General features: G+C 42.4%; 1 protein-coding gene across 3 annotated transcripts in view; it reads left to right on the top strand.

Annotated features, from left to right (window-relative positions):
- The window catches only part of RCAN2 (regulator of calcineurin 2), a 161,694-nt gene that overhangs the window by 74,659 nt on the left and 74,676 nt on the right, over window positions 1–12,359 (top strand). The gene's annotated exons all lie outside the window — the stretch shown is intronic.

The following is a 12,359-nucleotide window of genomic DNA, read 5'->3' as shown; positions in this document are numbered from 1 at the left end:
TCATGGATCATTCTGTGGGGCAGGAGTGAGACAGGCATCTGGATGCTTCACGCGAGGCAGCAGTGCATATGGCCAGCAGCAGAAACATCAGCTCTGAGGGAACTTTTACTGCAAAAGCTTTGCTGCAGAGTGAGTTTGGGCACCTACCGGGTTAGACAGCAGTTGAGCAGGAGTTTTGTGGATTGTAATGATGCCTAAAACTGGACTTACGTTCCTAAATCTCAGATTTGGCACCTAAATACCTTTTAGGATCTGCGCCTACCTACTTATATGGCCCCCATAGCCATAGTAACTGATTGTTTCATAGATGTTAATCAGTTTATCCTTGCAACACCCCAGTGACATAGAGAAGTCTGGTGTTTGCTATAGGGTTGCCAGGGGATAATTTCACCCAGGGGTTACTGGCAAATATTCAGAAAAGGGGACCATCATTTCAGATAGCCCAATTACCAGTACTTAAAGGACACTGCAGGTGTGGATTGCCTTCAATTTTTACCTCTGACCAGGCTGAGTTCTTCAGCAGCGCTTAACACAGGGAGTGGGGAGTCCAGGCAGGAAACTGGAACAAAAACTTTCTGGGGTTGGATGAAAAAATAGTCCTTGAAGACCGGGAAGAGAGAAGCAGAGACTGCTGGGGGGCAGAATGAGGCCAAGTCTACACCATGGACCTATATTGGTATAACCACATTGCTCAGGGGTGTGAAAAATCCTCACCTCTGAACTACACAGTTATACCGACCTAACCCTTGGTGTTGACAGCGCTGTGTTGACGAGAAAGCGTCTCCTGTTGGCATAGCGACTGCCTCCTGGGGAGGTGGATTAACAACACCCTCGGTATAGGAGCATCTTCACTTAAGCGTTATAGTGGCACAGGTGCACCGGTGCAGCGTTTTAAGTGTTGACCTGCCCTGACTCTGAGTCTGCAGAGACTGGGGTGTCTGAGATAAAACAGATAAGCGTGCAGATTAGACTCCCTTTTCTTTTGTTATAATTTTTTTTTCTCTGTTGAGAATAAACAACACTTTGTTTGGCTAAGGCTGTTTTGGGTCACTGTATTCACCACCGGTCACTGCTCCTGAAGGGAAGATTTGCAGCTGAGCAATCATGTTTGGCACACAGGGTGTGGTAGCCTCAGCCCTAAGAGTGGGAGAAGTGCTGTATTCCATCCCAGAACAATTGGAGCCAAGAGGCCTAAAATCTGAGGAGTATGAACTCAGAGATCAGGACAGGAGACACAGGTGCAGCTAGCCTTGAACCTGCTTCGTCCTTGGCCTCTCCTATTAGATCTGTACTTAGGCTTCTGTAAGGCATTTGATTTGGTACCTCACAACACCTTGATTTGAAAAAAATAGAAAGATATCAAATCAACGTGGCATACCTTAAATGGATTAAAAGTGCCTAACTGCTAGGTCTCAAAATGTAATTGTAGATGGGGAACTGTCACTGAGAGGGTGTGTTTCCAGGGGGCCCACGAGGATTGGTTCTTGGCCCTGTGCTAGTTAACATTCTTATCAGTGACCTGGAAGAAAAGACAAAAGCATCAGTGATAAAGTTTGCAGATGACAAAAATTGGGGGAGTGGTAAATAATGAAGACAACAGAACTATCTGATCAATTGGCAAGCTGGGTGAAAGCTAATTTAATATGGCAAAATTTATTAATCTAGGAACAAAGAACATAGGGCATACTTACGGGATGGGGGACTCTGTCCTGGGAAGCAGTAGCACTCAAAACAAATTTGGTGGTTGTGGTGGATAATCAGCTGAACATGAGCTCCCAGAGTGATGCTGTGGTGAAAAGAGTTAATGTGATCCTAGGATGCATAAATAGGGGAATCTTGAGTATTTTACCTCTATATTTGGCAGTGGTGCAACTGCTGCTGGAATATTGTGTCCAGTTGTAGTAACAATTCAAGAGGGATGCTGATAAATTGGAGAAGGTTCAGATCCACAAGAATGATTAAAGAATTAGAGAATGGCCTTATAATGATAGATTCAAAGAGCTCAGTCTATTTATTTTAAAAAAGAGAAGGTTAAGGGGTGACTTCATTACAGTCTGTAAGTATCTACAGGGGGAACAAATATTTAATAATGGGCTCTTCAATCCAGCAGAGAAAGGTATAACACTATCCAATGGCTGAAAGTTGAAGCAAGACAAATTCAGACTGGAAATAAGGCATATGATTTTAATGGTGAATAATTTAACCATTAGAATTTCCCAAGGGTTGTGGTGGATTCTTCATCACTGACCATTTTTAAACCAAGATTGGATGTTTTTCTAAAAGATCTGCTCTGGAAAATGAATTTGGGGAAGTTCTATGGCCTGTGTTGTACAGAAGGTCAGACTAGATGACCACAATGGTCCCTTCTGACCTTGGAATCTTTGAGACTGCCAATAACACTGCTATTTAGTGTCATTTGGGTAGCAGTTTGTGTTATGTGAATACTTCTCCACTTAGAACTGGGCTGAAACCTCAAACCCCATTTTGGAGCCATTGGGAGACCTTTATATTCCATTACACGTTTCCAAGTCATCTAAAATCCCTTTGTGCTCTGAACACTAATCTAGAACCTCTGCTGTTATATCTGTAAGGGCTTGGCTACACTTACATTTTATAGCGCTCTAACTTGCTGGCTCAGGGGTGTGAAAAATCACCCTCCTGACTGCTGCAAGTCAGAGCGCTTTAAAGTGCTATTGTAAACAGGTTCCGAGCGCTGGGAGCTAATCCCCTCTTGGAGGTGGATTACCAAGAGCACTGGGAGAGCTCTCGCCCAGCAATCATGCGCGACCACACTCACGCTTCAAAGCGCTGCCACGGGAACACTCCCACAACAGTGCTTTGAAGTTTCCAGTGTAGCCATGCCCTAATTCTCTAACTGGGCAGATATTTCTCTCTGCCTTGAATGGAGGTGAGGGTGGATAGCTGATGGTGCTAAATGTAAAGTGGGAACAATTTGTTTTTCATGAATGCAATGGGAGAAGTGAACATCTGCATTTAAAAATGCCTGAAACTAAATAAATCCCTCATCTCCCCCTTCCCCTTTAAAATATTCGGGCAATGACCGAATGACTGCATGAAGCATCGTATAATGTTTCACTGATTCATTAGGTGGTGTTCGCTGTCCTGTTTGATAGTTTATCTTTTTCCCTTGAGCTGGCATGATTTTGCTGGCTTGTCAGTAAGCACTGTTTTCTCTCAGAAGGGCCATTAAATCTCTCACCTGTATATCCTGTGCAGAGCTGCAGTTAGCAGATAAGGTCTCTCACAGCTGAGAGCATTGGTATTCCAACCTCTGTCAAGGGCATTCTGCCTTGGGAAAGCATCTCAAGTGACAATGAAAATAAAAAGACATGTTAAATAAATATCCTTAATGGGTAGGGCTGACACAAAGCCACAAGTAAATGGAAGTGATTTTAAATAAATATTTTAAAAAAATTAGATCCCCAATCATTAACAGAATTCATCAATACATTTGAATTTGACAAATATATATAAAATTACAGCAACGTCTGCCCCGAAGAGTTATAATCGAAACAGACAAGACAAAGGATTCAGGAAAGGTGTGCTGACCTCCTGTTGAATACCTTGGCCTGCATAATTTGCCCAAAGGTCATGTAGGATGTTTATGGCACAGCCAAGATTTGAAACCAAGCCTCTTGAGTCCCAGTCCTGTGCCTTAACCAAAACCATCCTCCCAAAGTGAACTGAAGTAATTTTTTACCTGCCATGACTCCTAGTTTATATCCTTAGGGTTTTGGACAGCTCCTGCAGCTGTTGATGGTCCTAGTGACATCTCAAGTGCAGTTAAGACCTGCACATCCTGTGCTGTTTCAGTCATTATTTTTAACTGTATTGGGGTAAAACAAAAACTCTGAACTGGAGTACTGAAAGGTAAGAGGCGGAGGGGCTGTTTGTAGGTAGAGATGAGCCTGCGCTGTAACATTCACATCTGCATTTTGAGCACTCAGGGTTCTAGGCATTCACACCCATGGCTTGTAGTAACCGTAGTTTTTAGGAACATAACCAGTTTAATTTCTTTTCATGATTTCACTAAGGGCTGGCTCTAGCCTTGGAGACCATGTGAGTTTCGGGAGACCTTGCTTTTAAACAACCTCTCCCACCATCAACCCAGAACCTTTCCATTCTGCTGGCCTGCTGCCGACTCCTAGCTCTCCAGCCTTACCAGATTAATTGAAAAGGCTCATTTCCCCCACTGTCCCCATTCCTGAAGCCCATTTGACCACCCTTTCACACAAAATCCTTCACTCTGTTGCTGTTACAAGCACCTTTATAACACCCCCACCCCCAATTTGTAAACCATTCTCACAGTCCTCTGACGGTGAGAGCATCTGCCGGAGGTGCTACGTATCGTATGTGGCACAGTTTCCCATAAAACCAAGGTCTAGCCTTGATTTCACTTCACTTTTAGGCAGCCCTCAGTTTTGGTATTGCGGAGTGAACTTGTACGTAACACATGCTCAACAGGTTGAGCTAATAACTGCGCTTTGATTTCCTTTCTTTTGAATCGTTGTATAAAAATGAAAAGAAGCAGAAAGCCTTCTAATCTACTGGGCTAATATGTACATCTGGGAGGTAGGGAAGTATTATCCTCCCTGCGTTCCAGATGGGGAAACTGAGGCACAGAGCGGCAAAATGACTTGCCCAAGGTTCAGAAGTCAGTGGGATTACTTGTGTGTAAAGATAAATAGGCATGTAATCTGCAGGATTGGGGCCTTGCAGTATAAGCCATTTTGGATAAAGACTGTGTGTTCTGTAGTTGCAGTCCCTAACACAATGTGACACTGACCCCACGTGCTACTACAGTACAAATAACTAACGAAAATAATTGCACAGCTCTGCCTCAGAGCTGAAAACTAATTGTATTCCTAAATGAGACTGCAGAATCAGTGGTCCTAGGGACATCGCCATTTATTTAAGTACCAAAGTGCTTTTTGACCTTGGCTAGATTGTATTTTCTGATTGTTGCTCATCTGTTTTATGGAGGACCTCTTTTCCGTGTGTGCGTATGTGTGTGTTTAATCTTGGACTACCAGATTCCTTTTTCCCTCTCCTCTTGCTCCCCACTCATCTTAAAAGTAGGTTTGGAGAGCTAGAGATGCTCTCATAAGAGAAATTTCCTGAGCTGCAAAAGAGCTAAACATTTCTTACCGTAAATAAAGGTTCCCTTTCCAAAATTCAATGACAGCCAAGGCACCCTGTAGCTAAGGATTTTGCGAGCTCTAATGTTCCTGTAGCTAAAAGCTTATCAATTTCAGGAGATCATTTTAGCATTGACTAAGCTTTTTTTTTTTCCTAGTCAAAATTCTATAACCTGTTGTAAATCTCAAAACCTAATGATTAGAAATACCAAGTATTTCTAGCTGAAACACTCAAAAAGCCTCATGATTATTTGTTTAAAATGGAGGTGGAGCAGAGAGGGGCTTTTTTCAGTGTTCTCGTCAAGCCACAATTCAATGGAACTTTGGATGGAGGGACAGTTGCAGCTAGCAAAGATTGATGGTATTGTAGGTGCTGGATACACAGCTGCTGCTTGCTTACCATGAAATTCCAGTTAATATATTCTGGCCTGAGAAGATTTGGATTTGACGTACAATTTATCTAGTTAGCATCACTGAAAAAATTCAAAGATGCTTTATTTGATGTCTTCTTTATTGATGGTCTTCCTTTAAAAGTATCTCGCCTCTGGAAATTTGTTCAAGCTTGATAATACTTCAAAAGTAGTCCCATACAGATGGTTTTTTCCAGGGCCTAATTTATTATGGTTTTAGCCATTTACTACATTCCTGGAAAATTGACTAATGGGTTTGGATCTGAAGCTTTTTGGCCTAGGAAAAGGTCATATCCCAGCAGAGTTAGAATCCACATGTAGCAACTTAAAAAGAGACTTCATTGAATAATTCAGTGTGGAACGTTCATTGGCCATTGTGCTTGGGAATATGGGTGGGGCAGGGCCTCTGGGCTGGTGTTTTAGCCAACAGTGAACCCATCCTTTCAGTATGGGGAAGGCTCAAGAGTGGTTCAGAGGTGTGTTTATGGATGCCAGGAAGATACTGTCCCCACATCCTGATCCTAAAGAATGCAGCTGACTTTGAAGAAGAATCAGTTAAATGTCCTCGCCCACAACAAGAAAAGAATTGCACAAAAAAGAAAATTAATGAAATTGAGAGCAAAATTCACCATTGCTCACCAATAAACAGTACATCTTTCAAGGCTGATTCCCCACTCTGGCACTTGGAGTGCAGAAGGTGGGGGCCTGCAAGGACTTTAAAAATTAATACTTGCCACTCCAGGCTTGTATTAAACTCCCAAGGTTACAGCTTTTCTCTGACCTTGGATTGGTAGATGCTGCAACCACCCAAGTGCAAAACCCCTTTGAGAACCCAGGAAGGCTCACTTGAGAATTCCTTCTTGTGGGGTACCCTCAAGCCCTTTCCACCCCCCCCCTCCCCCGGGGAAGAGCTGAGAAGAAAAACAAAGGAAACCAGCTGTTGCCACCAGCTAATTAAACAACATGTGCACAAACCTCTTAGGACACAAAAATCCAATCCTGTTCTTAAAAAAAAAAAAAGGGTAAATTTTATTTAAAAAAACAAAAGGAAGATAATACATCTGGTAACTTAGGCTACTGCTAGATTTAAAAAGAGCAACTACAAGAATGAAGCATCAGGAATAGTTTTTTGAGGTCCAGCTTAAAGGTTACAAGCAAAACAAAAGCACTTGGGGTTAGCGCAGAGGAGTCCAAAAGCCATAAAGAGGAATAAAAGGGATTAAACCTAATCACGTCTTTCTAGATATTTCCTGATTTACTTACATTTCTGAGGTTTTAGAGGAGTAGTTTCTAGGTATGATACTGATGATTTTTCATACCTGGCCCCAAGCTTCTTACAGCTTAACTGCTCCCTGTCTGCCTCTCCCCGAGAACAACAACAGACAGACAAAAAGGGAGCCTTGTTTCAATTTTAAAAAGTTCTAGCCTTCCCATTGACTCTTTTGGCCAGGTGCCCACTCACTTCCTTTTACCTATGCATCGCAGTAAGACTTTTTAATCCTTTACAGGTAGAGCAATTAGAGAACAGCTACTAAGAGGGATTTTATAGCTACTGGCTGGCTGGGTGTCCATAAAAGGGAGCTATTCCCCGCCCCCCTTGCATTTATCACAACATCAGTAAACAAATTATTACAAGATGGGGCCAGTTCAGTGTTTTGATATTTATAACACACACAGTGCCTTTTTATATCTACTATCTATTTTATCTAGATAAAGCTGGAGTATTTTTAATATTTATGATGATTGGACTTTTGGGGGGAAAGCAACAGATCATTTATAAAAGTCTATTCCTATGTGCAAGAAAGCCAGGGAGCTTGATGAACTTCTGCTCTCCCCTCACGTCCCTTGCAGTGTGTGAATGGTAGTCGGAGGGAGAAAAAATCCTTAATTGTGTGCTCTGCCACACACCTGAAAGACTCCATGGTCCATTTGTGCGATTCCGTTCAAAACCCAGATGGACAGCTGGGGCAAGGACCATTGTATTGTTTTGTGTTTGTAGAGTGCCTAGCAAATGGGATCCTGGTCCAGGACTGTGGGCTTCTAGGCATTACCATAGTATTACCACCATTCGTAATAATGTGCACAGTTCTCACATCCTGAGAGACACTGTTGCACCTGTTCATGAATGATCAACTGCAGATATTTCCAGTTCCCAGGTATTGTGTATCTGATACTGGTACTGAGAACTGGATATGATAAGATACAGATACCTCCTCATAGATGCTGAGTGCCTTCCGTTCCCATAGGGACAAATCAGGGGCAGTTTGTTTGAGGACCTCAGGATTTGACCCATTTACTTCAATAAGAGTTGAGGGCACTAAACACTTTTCGGTCTCAGGTCTTAAGCTCTCTAGGCACTGCTTAGGTTTATCAACTTATGATTTAATTGCAACTGTGATCATTTTTTCATATTATTAATTATTTGTATAGCAATAGTGCCTAAGAGCCCCAGTCATGGACCAAGGCCTGAAAGATGGTCTCTGTCCCATAGAGCTGATCTTCCATTGTTTCTTGTTGTCTGAGCTCTTCTGTCTGAAGGCTTGGCCATGATTCTTCTCTCACTCTGGTGTAAATCAGGAATGGCTCCATTAGTGTCAGTGGAATCACACTGGTGTATGTGGGGGGGGGGGGGAAATCGGGCTCCTAGAGTTTTGGTGTTCAGCAATACTGCAAGTTTTAAAGCCCATTTGATGATTTCATAAGGGCATTCATAAAAACATAAATCTTTTGACTGCCCTTACCCAGACCAGTTTCATAGGAGGTCTCATTTTCTCTTAATTTCTACCTCTGAAGCATCCACACACGGTACCCATCTACATCAGTGCACAATTTTTATGATGGGCAAAGCAAGAAATATTTATGGGAAACTTCAAGTGACTAATCAAAATATGTTGGGAAGGAACTAGGAGAAATGACAGAGGGACTCATTCAGCATCTGGTAAGAGGGTACAACTCCATTGACTTCATTACATTGGCTGTCTCATGGTTTCCAGATGGAGTTCAAGATGTTGCACTGTAAAGCCTTCAGTGGCGTGGGACAAGCCAACTTGAGAAATGCCTCTATCCCCTTGTGTTACTACCACCGTTCCGAACATTAGAAGTGTGATATCTGGAGAGTTTATGGGTTAAATGAGTAAGGGCTGAAATCTTATGATGTCTGTTACCTGGCCATAGTTGGTTGTGGGAGTTTGGCCGTGGAAGTTTTTTATTCTTATACAAACTGAAGTAAATACATTAATGATCTGGAATTAATTATGTTAATTAAGACCAGACAAGACTGTAAGGAGAATTTCAGAGAGGCCTAACAAAGCTTGGATAAATGCGGGGCATGATGGAAGATGAAAATTAGTTTTAACAGATGCAAGGTGATGCACATTGGAAGAAGTAAGTTGAATTACTCATAAACCCTGCTGGGTTTTATATTAATGTAACCACTTGGCCAAAAAAAAAAAAAGCAAAAAAAAAGCTGGGTGATGCTGTAGACAGCTCAGTAAAAGCATTTTAATATGTGGTGGTGTTCAAAAAGCATACAAGATGTTTGATTGTGTTAGGAATATGTTGGGAATAGGCAAGAAGAGACAGGAAATTAAAATAGTTAGAGGCACAGAAAGCTGCCCTTGTGTGGGGGACTGTTCAGTTTAGAGACAAAATGTATAATAGGGGTATGATAGAAGTACAAAAATAAATAACAGGATAGAGGTGGTCAGTTGGATTTATTGTTTACTATTTACTGATTTACTCCTATTTACTGATTTTTCATAATAGAAGGACAAGGGGACATTCTATGGAATTGAAAGGGAACAAATTTAAAACTTTTAAGAGGAAGTAATTTATTACACAACACATAACCTGTGGAACTCATTTCCATAGGATCTTGCCCCTTCACCTTTCTTGATCACTGTGGCCAATACACTGTCCTTCCTGTCACTCAGGTCCATAACCTGGGCATCATCTTTGACTTGGCCCACTCTCTAGATCCTCACATCCAGGCTAAATCTTGCCTATTTTTTCTGCATAATCTCTCCAGAAATCTCTCATATATATTTTCTATCCATCCACACATCTGAAACTCTTCTCCAGGCTGTCTCATTTCATATCTCAATTACTGCAACATCCTTTTTCTCTAGCCTTGACAAATCCAATCTTGCCCTGCTCATATCCATTCAATATGCTGCTGTAAAGGTCTTATTCATAGCCTGTCGCTTTGACTATGTCACCACTCTTTGCCCCTCTCCACTAGCTCTCCTTTTTCCACCACATCAAACATAAGGTAGCTGTGTTCACTTACAAGGCCCTCCATGGCTTATCCCTATTCTGCCTATCATCTCTCATTTGCTATCAAAATGCCAACCCTCTCCTGGGATCAGCCATTGATGCCAGCCTTCAATGAGCATCTTCGTGCTTTCTGCCATGCTGCCCCTCATACCTGGGAGGAGCTCCCTGTAAACATCCAGATAGCCACCCTCTTGTCCTCCATTCTTAAAAACCTCTTTAGTCATGAATGCTACAAAAAAAACCTCAACAACAGTTAAACTGCTGGTGTGCTGAGACTGCTGCCAATCATAATAACATTCTCATTCATTTCCTTCAGCTCCCCAATCTGTCTGTCTGTCTGTATCCACCCATTTTCTCTTGTCTTATACAGTAGTTGGATTGCAGGTTCTTTGTCATAGGGACAGTCTTTTTGTTCTGTGTTTGTTTGGCATCTAACACAATGGGGTCCTGTTCCATGACTGGGACTCCCAAGCACTATCACAGTACAAATAAGAAAGGATAATTAATGAGGAGGACAATTCAGAAAAGGAGTAGATAACTGTAGTAGTGGGGAAGTAGTGGGGACATCCTCCTTATATTAGATAGGGTACATTTTTAGAAGGTTATATTAGTTTATGTCCTGATGTAGAATAATTAACCACAAACTATGGAGGTCAGGAAGAAACTTCATCTATGATCAGGTTGCTCTATAATTAACTACTGTGGGATTTGTTGCACAGTATCTGGTGCTGGCCCTGTAAGGGAGAGGATACTGGACTGGATGGATTTGGTGTGACAGTTTGTTGCAGGTATTCAAATCCAGCATTTTGGTACAGAACCATTTATTTTCCCCAAAATGTGTTTTAATTTGGAATTTCATTGTCTTTCTGTCTGTGAACCTGATTTATCCTGGAATCTTGCCTTTAGGCTTAAAACAAAAACTGTTTCAATTGAGCAGATATGCCAGCAGTGGCCGTTATTTATGGATCAACACAGATACGAAACGTTACCTGCCCTTTAATATAAAAACCTCAGGAACAAAAAATCAACTTGAAATATTGCCACAAACTATGGGATTAGTTATCATTTATATTTTACTTCAACAAGGTGATAAAAAGAAAAGGAGTACTTGTGGCACTTTAGAGACTAACCAATTTATTTGAGCTACAGCTCACTTCACGAAAGCTTATGCTTAAATAAATTGGTTAGTCTCTAAGGTGCCACAAGTACTCCTTTTCTTTTTGCGAATACAGACTAATACGGCTGTTACTCTGAAACCTGTCAAGGTGATAAAGTCTATTTGTGTTACTGGGTCATCTAGGAGCTCTAATCATGGACCCCATTGAGCTAGATATTCTGCAGGTGTGTGATGGGGCGTATGCGGAGAGTTAGAGAACAGCTCTGGGCCCCGAAGGCCCTACCCAGCCGCTCCCATTGGCCATGCTCATACTGGAGACACAGCTCCAAAGGGAGCAGCTCAGTTCAGTCTGGGCAGACAGAACAGGGGAGCAGCCATGCACTGCCAGCTCCTGCAAAGAAGCCATCAGGGCTCTACAAAGCTGAGACCAGTCCCCAGTGCCGAGCCACCATAGGCCCTTCACCCCACAGACACTGGGAATAACAGGGCATGGTTGATAGAGGAAGTTTCTCTGGAGTGGGATCAGAGAGAAGTCCAGGAGGAATCCCGAAACAGATCAGTGTCACTGACTGAGGAACCAAAGCCAGGGTAGGAAGTGGCCCAGGAAACAGGCGTAAGGGCACCAAGCACCTAGATCACATATTTGAGCTATTATTCACATGGTCCTAGGCTGGAACCTGGAGGAGCAGGGAGGGCCTGGGTTCCCCTACCCCTGGCTGTTAACTCTCGCCACGGGGTGTTACAGCCCAGACCACCACCACTAGTGCTGCCAGGTTCGGACTTCAGCCCCCCGACAAGGGGTAAATCAGCTTTCCTTCACTGAACTCAAAGCGGTTAAACTGACTTACACCAGGTGAAGATCTGCCCCTGTATGTTCATTAAGGAACAACTGTAAGGGTGGGTAAGATAATGGTGGTCCAGTGAAGAGTCCTCGTTTGAAGAGTGTGTTTCTCCTTCCAGTTGTTTTTTGAGAAGGGTGCCAAATTCCTGTTTGCATACAGCCAGCCCTTACAACTACCTAGGTTTTAGTTATTGCTATCTGTGTGTACAGATACAGGATCCAGTCTTGCAATGTGCAAATCACGTCTTTCAAGGTGGCTGGACCACCTTCCACTCCAAGGGGTTGTATTCTGTAGCTTTTCCAATACAAAGATGCAGCTGTTAAAAAACAAAACAAAACAAAAATCTACATCAGAATATTAGCATAAGCCGTACAATAACAAACACACACCTTGGCATCCTCATTTCCCTCCTCCGCCCCCTTTTTATTTTTAAGGTAGAATAAATAAAATCTTCCGTCCCCGTGTTCGACTGCTTTAAATGCTGACTTAATTTACACCCAGAGTGGAGCTTTCAGTGTCAGGAGATCTTTTTTTGCCAGCATAAGCACTCAGCTGA

The sequence above is a fragment of the Chelonia mydas genome, chromosome 3 (assembly GCF_015237465.2).
Source record: "Chelonia mydas isolate rCheMyd1 chromosome 3, rCheMyd1.pri.v2, whole genome shotgun sequence".
Lineage (NCBI taxonomy): Eukaryota > Metazoa > Chordata > Testudines > Cheloniidae > Chelonia > Chelonia mydas.
The sequence above is the reverse complement of the archived record's forward strand: the minus strand, read 5'-3'. Positions and strand labels throughout refer to the sequence as shown.